This window comes from Rhamphochromis longiceps, linkage group LG22 (genome assembly GCF_057381845.1).
Source record: "Rhamphochromis longiceps isolate RC_006_pf linkage group LG22, R_longiceps_female_GT1.1, whole genome shotgun sequence".
Classification (NCBI taxonomy): domain Eukaryota; kingdom Metazoa; phylum Chordata; class Actinopteri; order Cichliformes; family Cichlidae; genus Rhamphochromis; species Rhamphochromis longiceps.
The window spans coordinates 31,991,635-32,000,800 of NC_140577.1; positions in this window are offsets into that span (position 1 = coordinate 31,991,635).

The following is a 9,166-nucleotide window of genomic DNA, read 5'->3' on the forward strand; positions in this document are numbered from 1 at the left end:
GCTCTGATAAATGTTTGCATGCAGTTCTGTGCATTTGGTTAAAATTTGTGCAACAGAGGTAGATGGTGCAGCATTAGCATAGAGCCAGAACAGCCTCATCAATGGGAGATATGACTTTAAATTAGCCCGAATTAGCCTTCAAATGCAGAAACATGGAGGTGAGGTGAGTGGGGAAGCTGAGTTGCTAGAATGGAAATCATTACTCTCGGGGTTGTAGTTTGTGAATTAGTAAAATAATGTAAATATGTATTCAATGAGTAATGTGCACGGAGAAATTGATAAAAAAAAAAAAAACATGACTAATAGTGAGTAACAGTAATACATATTCATGTAGTAAGTTATATTAAAGGCCGTTCCACAGACAACTAATGAGGCACTGAGTAATCATATATCAAAAATTAATTTGAATAAATTTTATCACGTTAAAGGCAAATGAGAATGAATTTCTAGAAAAGGCCAATACCAGTACTGTGGGTAAGTTTGCCAGTACTGAACAGTGGGTGCATAGCATATGTGTATTTGTCCTCTGCGCTTATGTAGAAGAGTGTCCTTGCTTTATGGAACAGCAACACAGGAGTTTTCATTCCCTGTGGACAGGCACACATGTACCAGAAACACACACACACACACATGCGTGAGTAAAACTGCTGACAGTGCTGAACAGAGCAGCTTCCCTGTCACTAAAGCCCTTGAAGTGTGGAAGCAGCTCCAGCAGTCCTTCTGCTGTTTGAGTCGAACCCACACCTCCGCTCCTTCCCCGTCTTCTCCTCCCAGTCCCCCAACTCCCTTTTTTGTTCTCACATTAATGCACTGCATTAACTTGACTGCTGTGACTTTCATCAGAAGCAACACTGCCAAAGTAGTTGTGTAAAATGTAAATTTCCAACAGCCCAAACAGTTTACGCCAAAGCTGCGTAGAGATGATAAATTGCTCTCTTTCTCTCCTAACCTAAGAGAATGTGAGCAAGCCCCCTGCCTCCTTCCTCTCCATCTCTGCCTGTCTGCCTCCACCCGTGTCTGACATATAGACTAATGTACGGCCTTTCTTTCAAACACTGTTCTCTTCTCACATACTGTAGCTCAACGCGCTTGATCAAATATACACAGACATTCGTAGAGCTATATTCGTCTTCCCCTTGCAGTGCTGTTTTTTTCTTGTGTAATCCTTTCTTATATAAGTGGACTGGAGGCAGGCGGGGTCGTTCCATCTCATACACAGCACTCAGGGGGAGCGTTTGTTTATGTGTCACTCCTTGTCTAGACGCCGATCGAGGTCGATTATTGGAAAACTTATGAGACTTGAAACACAAGATCCTCAGAATTTGCGTGTTTTTTTTAAAGTAAAGGCAGCGCTCGATCTAACTGATAAAGAAAACAGCTGGAGTGCGTGACTTACAGTATAGAAATGTAATAATGAGGCATACAGCTGACAATAAAACCAATTCAGTCGTGTTAATACTTCTCTTAGAAGCTTGGGCCCTGGTTCTTAGAAGCTGCTTATTAAATTCTTGTCTCTATGCTGAAATAAGCATAAGTTTTCTCAGCATTCTTTGCAGTAATGTGCAAAACTAAGCATGCCACGTGATTCAATAGCTTCCAGTCACCTGTAGCAGTGATACCTTGTAGGAGTTGTTTTCTCTAGGACTTTTTCAGTCTCTCACATCGTTGTGGAGGAATTTTGGCACACTCTTCTTTACAGTGTTGCTGCAGCTCATTGATGTTTGTGCACAACTCTCTTAGGATCCCAGCACAGCAGATGATCTCACATTTGACTCTAGAATACTTTGATATACAGATGAGTTCATGGTCGACTCAGTGACTACAAGGTGTCCAAGTCCCGTGGCCGCATAACAAGCCTAAATCATCACCCCTTCCACCACTGTGCACGCTTGATATGCAAAATATAACCGTTTAACGCAGCATTTCTCTTGGCAACCCTTCAACCTAAGCCATATTTGTTTAGGCGTTTTCTAATGATGCTATCGTGAACATTAAAATTTTACATGCTAACTGAGGACTGTGGACTCTGAAATGTAGCTCATGGGTGTTTCTGCAGTCTCTGATCGTTGCATAGTCTAAATTAGGCGTAAATCTGTTGGGATGTCCACTCCTGGGAAGATTAGAGTGTTGTGTTAACACACACCTGAATATTCTAAACCTCCGCTCTTACAGGCGCTCACATTACTGATGATCAGTTAATCATCAGTAAGTCATGTGAAAAAAAAGTGTTTTTTTTTCACATGACTGTATAAAAAGTCAAAGTGAGTGTAAGTATGTAGATGATTTGAGACAGAGCAGAAGGCAGTCGTCCATAGCTACCCCAAGCCATGGCGGTGCTAACTTTGGCATTACCATGCAGCTATTACAAATATAAAATAAAACTCATCAGAATGTATTAAAATGTAATTTAAATAAGTAAGGAAACAGCAAAAGTTAACCATTTAAGCCCTAACCTAATTTACCCTTTAAACCAGGGGTGGGGAACTCCAGGCCTCGAGTGCCGGCGTCCTTCATACGGTGTCCTTTAGATGTGTCCTTGATCCAACACAGTTGATTCAAATGACTAAATGACCTCCTCAACATGTCTTGAAGTTCTCCAGAGGCCTGGTAACGAAGTAATCATTTGATTTAGGTGGTATGACCCTGCAGATCTAAAACCTCTTTTAGGACCTCAAAAAGGACACATAGTTATCACAGTTATCTTGAGGCACTTGAGGGCATGGATTAGCACTGTGCCAGGTATGATTCAGGCTTTTATTATATTTGCTTTACGCTGAAAGAAAGAGCGTGGATAGACTCTAATATGCACAGTTTTTATTATGCAAGGAAAAACGTCAGTGATGAGGTCACGAGAGGTCACTGACGGCTGATTAGTGTGTTTGCACTATTGATTGTGCTACACTACAGGAAACTGCTAGGAAAACATACAATATTTCTATGAGGGGCTGCACAAGCCAAAATTCATTCTTTCACTCTCACACACATACATTCTTCTTTCACACACATATACTTTCACTCTCACATAGTTTTATTTTAATTTTTATATTTAGATATTTTTATTCTCATGTTTACACATATTTAACACACACATTGCAATATTGTGCTCTCTTATACATGTATTTTAATGTACATATTTACAAATTTTCACTCTAACATACATGCATTTTTTAATGCATTCCTACATTTTGCTCTCATTTACATGCAAAACATTCAATATGCATTTAATCTCACAAATAATATATGTATGTAAGAAGAGAATGCATACATGTCTGAAGAAAATATATGTATGCAAGAGAATAATGTATGTGAATGAAAGAGTATAGTGGAAACGGAAGGCTGGGTGTCTGTACCGCTGTGATTGCTGCGAAGCGCACGCGGGTCACTTTCAAGTGTCTGACAGATGGAGGGGGGACTATTGTGAGCGCACGTAAAAAAAATTTGAGCGCAAGTAAAAAAAAGTTTGCAGGTGCAAGTGTTGCATTTTGAGGAGAAATTTATTTTGAGCGAAGAAAAGCTGAATTTGAGTGAACAAAATTCATTGCTGCGTGCAAAAAATGTATTTCAGTGTTTGCTATTATCCATACACACACACAATAGCAGCCCCTCTCGCTCAGTTTTTGTATTTGCGCTCGCTCGCAATGTGTTGCTTGTGCTCTCAACATTTCTGCCCGTGCGCGTTTAACTCTTTGTGTACACCGTTATATTTGCGGCACAAAACCAGCCAATCACAGACTTGGATGCCGAAAACGTCAGAGCACTTATGGAAATATGTGATGTCTTGATGACTCGAGCAGGTATTTGAAGTTTACACAGCACCATTCTCGCATAAAAATATCTTAAAAGTTTATTTTGTGGAGAACAGAACAGCCAATCAGATATTTTTTGCATCCAAGTCTATATATATGTATGTGAGAGTGACAATACGTGTGTCTGACAGAAGAATGTATGTGTGTGAGAGTGAAACAATGATCGTGGCTCAAGAGTTGGGAGTTCGCCTTGTAATCGGAAGGTTGCCGGTTCGAGCCCCGGCTTGGACAGTCTCGGTCGTTGTGTCCTTGGGCAAGACACTTCACCCGTTGCCTACTGGTGGTGGTCAGAGGGCCCGGTGGCGCCAGTGTCCGGCAGCCTCGCCTCTGTCAGTGCGCCCCAGGGTGGCTGTGGCTACATTGTAGCTTGCCATCACCAGTGTGTGAATGTGTGTGTGAATGGGTGGATGACAGGTTGTGTAAAGCGCTTTGGGGTCCTTAGGGACTAGAAAAGCGCTATACAAATACAGGCCATTTACAGGCCAATTTTGGCTTGTACGGCCCCTCATAGATTTCAGTGTGCAAAGACTTTCAGATTACAATAATATATTCAGTTTGCCAAAAGCCTGATTTATATTTTTACAGAAAATGTTAGAATTGGCATGTAAAACAAGAGAGTAAAGGAGCAACACTGGAATTTTCTAAGTATAAGATTGTCTGATTGTCGAACATACTTTCTGCTTAACTGCTGTTTCTGGGCTTTCTGATGATGAAACCAACATTTTTGCAGGTACTTTCAACATTCCTGTGTTTCAGCTGAGTGTAAAAAATCTTTCTATGAGCTGGAGGTGCTGTCAACAGAAAGCTTTTATGAACATATTGCTGGTGAGTCACTAGTTGTTGGCGGAGACTGGGGCAAAAAATAGACTTTTATTTATAGAAAGAATTGTATTTTCAGTTACCTTTAAGCTGTAGAAAAGTATTCAACTAAAGCTATTCATACTTTATGTTATTATTATTCATCCTGTATTAGTATTATATAGCTAATAAATGGCATTGATTCATGATTAAATGTTGCTCTAGAGACTATATCCATACATTATGTAGTTACATTTTATTAATAAAGCACCAAATCAAATCAACATTTTCCTCAATGTGCTTTATATTGTGAGGTAAAACCTTGGTAGCAGTGCGAAGGAAAAACTCCCTTTTAACAGGAAGAAATCTTTGGGAGAACCAGTCTTGGATGGTGGGGGCAACTAACTGATGTGACTGGTTGTGGCTGAAGGGAGAGAGGCAGGACAAAAGACACACTGTAGAAAAGATCCTGAGATTATTAATAACTAATGAATAAATGCAGGAGGGTGTATAAACACATAGAGAGTAAAAAAAAGGCGAGTGAAGAAGAAACACTCAGTGCATCATGGGAATACCCCAGCAACCTAAGGCTATTACAGCATAACTAAGGGAAGATTCAGGGTCACCCAATTCAGCGCTAACTATAAGCTTTATCAAAAAGAAAATGTTTAAGCCTAATCTTAAAAGTAGGGAGGGTGCCTGTCTCTAGAACCCCAACTGGGAGCTGAAAACTGAAGATTCTACCTCCCATTCTACTTTTAGATATCCTAACCACAAGTAAACCAGCAGTCTGAGAGCAAAGTGCTGTATTGGGGTGAGATGTTTGAGTTGGTTTACCTGTCCATATAACTCTGATAAGGAGGAAAAAGGAGTAGGAAGGAAAAGAAACAAGTCCTCTCTTCCTTGGTTTCTATCCATCTAGTTGAGAGGATATATATTTTCCAGATGCAGAGGTCTATAACGTACACAGGCACAGAGTTAAACACAAAGCAGAAAACCATGTCAGTAAAGTGCAAGAGAGAGTGAGAGCAGCAGGCAGAAAGAGGTAGACGAGTGCACATCTGTAAAAGCCATTGCTCTATAAGGTAAGGAGAGGAAGAAGGGAATAAAGATAAATGTCCTGTGACATTCTGAAAGTGGGCCAAACCTGGGTGTGTTTAAAGCGATCCATATGGGCTGCAGAGAGGGAGAGAAATGTTATCATCTTAATACAATTTGAAATATAGCAGTGCAGTATTAACTGGTGCCTGTTTGTTTTTGAAATATTAGGTTTTGCTCACTCTGCTGTCAGTAGTGTTTCTGATTAAAACACATGCCCATACAGTAAACAAATAAATCCACTTAAGAGAGAGAGAGAAACAAACAGGAAATATAGAATCAGACACTCAGTATGAACAAAACCATTTTTCAGGCTTTTTTTTTTCTGGCTTGTTTTGTGAGGCTTCAGGGGATCTGTTAAAGGAGTAATCTGCCAATTTAGCATTTCAACTTAATTAACAGAGGCCGTCTTTTAAACAATGCTGATTTTGATTTCGTTTCAGTCGTCCATTTAATTTTGTTTAATTAAAAACTAAAGGGAGTGCATGCTCTAATTTTTTTCATTGTTTTTAATAGTCGTCTTATCGCCATGGTTTCAGTTGTCTTTGGTGTGCTGTGCTGGTAATGGGCATTAGGTTAATGGACATTGAGTTAATGGGTAAAGGCAGTGTTACTTATTTACATAGCGCTCATTTCAGTTTTCTGCAAAGTGACAAAACAGCCTGAGGCTCCTCAAAAAACACCTCACCCTTTGCAGACTGTAACTGAACTTAACTTCATATTCTAGTCTTCATATTTACCTTTCACCTACAGAGCATTTATTTAGATTTAAATGCTTATTTAATCATTTTTTCTGAAATATAAGTGATGTTTCTTTTAGAAACATGAACTCTAGAAAACCAAACACAATATTAATATTGGATCTGCATATAATTCCTTCCTTCCAGTAACTAATAATGTCAGATAACATGACCCAGCGTTAGCTGCTTATTATTACTGTTTATTTTGTGTTCAATCAGCAACATTTTTCTGTGGCTGGGGAAAAGTCAAAGAGCTAAAGGTCGCAATCCTCATTCAATAATAGTCATTTCATCTGTCCTTCCATTTCTTGAATAAATAAGGTCAAACACTAACAACTAAAATATTAGAATAACATGTTACTTGCAGCCATGTGTCTTACTAGCAGCCAGAAACATTACAGAAACGTCCTCCTTGATTAGGAAAAATTGTTCAGGCAACCCGGTGGTAGGCAACCCGTCTCCAAACGATTGCGAACTCTCTCAGATTGCTGAAGGTTTTCAAACAGCTGCAGTCAAATTTATAAAAACTGACTGATTGCATCCATGCTGCAATAAATCTGAGTTCATCTGCACCAATGAGTGCAACTCATCTGCAAAATCAGTAGAGGACTCGATGCAACTAGTTGCCAACTGGTTGCAGTCTGGATATATTCCTGTATAAAAGTCAAAATGGCATTTTGTGGTTAAATCACCATCAATTCAATTCAATTTTATTTATATAGCGCCGAATCACAACATCAGTCGCCTCAATCTGTGGAATTCTCGAACTAATCTTTGTCTTACTTACCCAAGAAGGTTTTAATGGTCTTGTCCTGTTGGGTAAGTGTCCACACCCTCGTGCTCACTATCTGATGATGCTTAATGGGGGCATCTGAAAAAATGACATTATATTATGCTGCAGATTTAGAAAGCACACTTGGAATAAAAAGTATTATTACTCCTTTTTCCTCTCTGTTCTATATATATGTATAAAAAAATAATTCACTGAATCCAGGACTATTTTACTGAAATTTCACTCTAAATTTTACTGTTATTTTAAGTCTTAAGCCAGGCCGAGACAACCTTGATGACATCATATGGGGCTGACTCCTTCGTGACTTCACCAAGGTTATCACAGAGTGGTTCTGTAAGGAGACATTCATTAATCATCAATGGGTGTAAATGTTTTGACTGAATTTTTGGCTACAGTTTGCATATACAAAATAAACCCATTAAACTTAATGTTTTCTGCTTATAAAAGCATTGGCATCAGTTTCTGGTGCCTTTTAAAAGCTAAAGAACTGCTTTCACGAAATGCACATACAGCAACAAGACTGTGTGATGTGTGGCTATTCCTTTAACATACTGCTCTGGGCAATAGATCATCAATTTAGCGGCCATGTGTGAGTTTCTTATCCCGTGGGATGGATTTATATTGGTTCAGCCCCCCCCCCCCCATACCTTCTCCCTGCTGCTTAACCACCATTTTTTACAGTTCTTTTTCATATTAAGTTTGAACGAATTGCATTAGAGAATTCTGCTGTATTGCAGAGGCTGGTAGAGCAGTTTGAGCTCTTCTTGGTAATGAAATGTGAAGTGGGTGGACTCAGGCTTCGCCATGCATGTGTGAGAGTTAATGTAAACCAGCTATACTGTAGAGGAGAAATGTGATTTTTGGCAGGCCAAGATGTGGTTTGCAGTCTGCCTCTTTTTCTCTCTCACACGGCAGCTGGGATTAGACTGATACAGGTTTTTAAAGGCCAATATTGCTGTTTTTGCTTTGACATTTTCTGTCTTTAATGCAACTGTTTCACTGTGAATGTATTTCTTGAATAGCTATATTACAGACTAACACAATACTGGAAGCTGGTTGCAGGGTTAGCTACTATTACTTCGAGCCTGACACACTGACATGCCTGGACATGTTTTTTATGACATGGTTCTTTGTGGATCTCTCAGTCCAGATATATAGAAATCCTTCCATACTTTCTATAAGTTTTATTTCTTAAATGTAATAATTTCTGTATATATGTGGGTTTTGGTTGTTGGTAGCTTGGATCTACCTGTATTTAGTGCACTACTATACTCATTGTTAACCTCATAACATGTATTGGGCTACTGGCAGACCTAACAGATCACATCTAATCCACACCTAGGATTAGGGCTAGCATCCACCCCTTTTATACTAACAAAATGTTCTTTTTAAAATGATGCACTACGACTAGCAGATCATCAGAACAGTTATAGAAAGCCTGTCTCCTACAAATTTATCACTTTCACATGACTTTGATATATCTGGTACAGACTTGCAGTGCTACCTGTTTTAACTTTTACCTCGGTGCGATTCTAAATAATGCCACTTACAGAAATACTCAGCGTTTGGATAGGCAAAAGGAGGAGTACAGAGCACCAGTGGATGATTTTGCAGAGCTGTCCTGGAGGAATTGTTTGCTTCTGAATGTGAATAAGGCAGAAAAATGGCGATCAGTTCCAGAGGGAAGAGATCAACTGCCCTGAGACAGGGAAGTGGATATGGTGGAGGAGTCCACACTGACAACAGACGGACCTGGAAGACCAACGCAGAGACTGTATACAAAAAGGAGAACAACAGGCTCTGTTTCCTAAAAGCTGAGATCCTTTAATGTGTGTAGCAAAATGATGGCAATGTTTTTAATCACTGAGTTGTGGGGACTGCACTATACTTTGCTGTGGTCCGTTGGAGGAGCAGCATCAGAGCTGAGGACA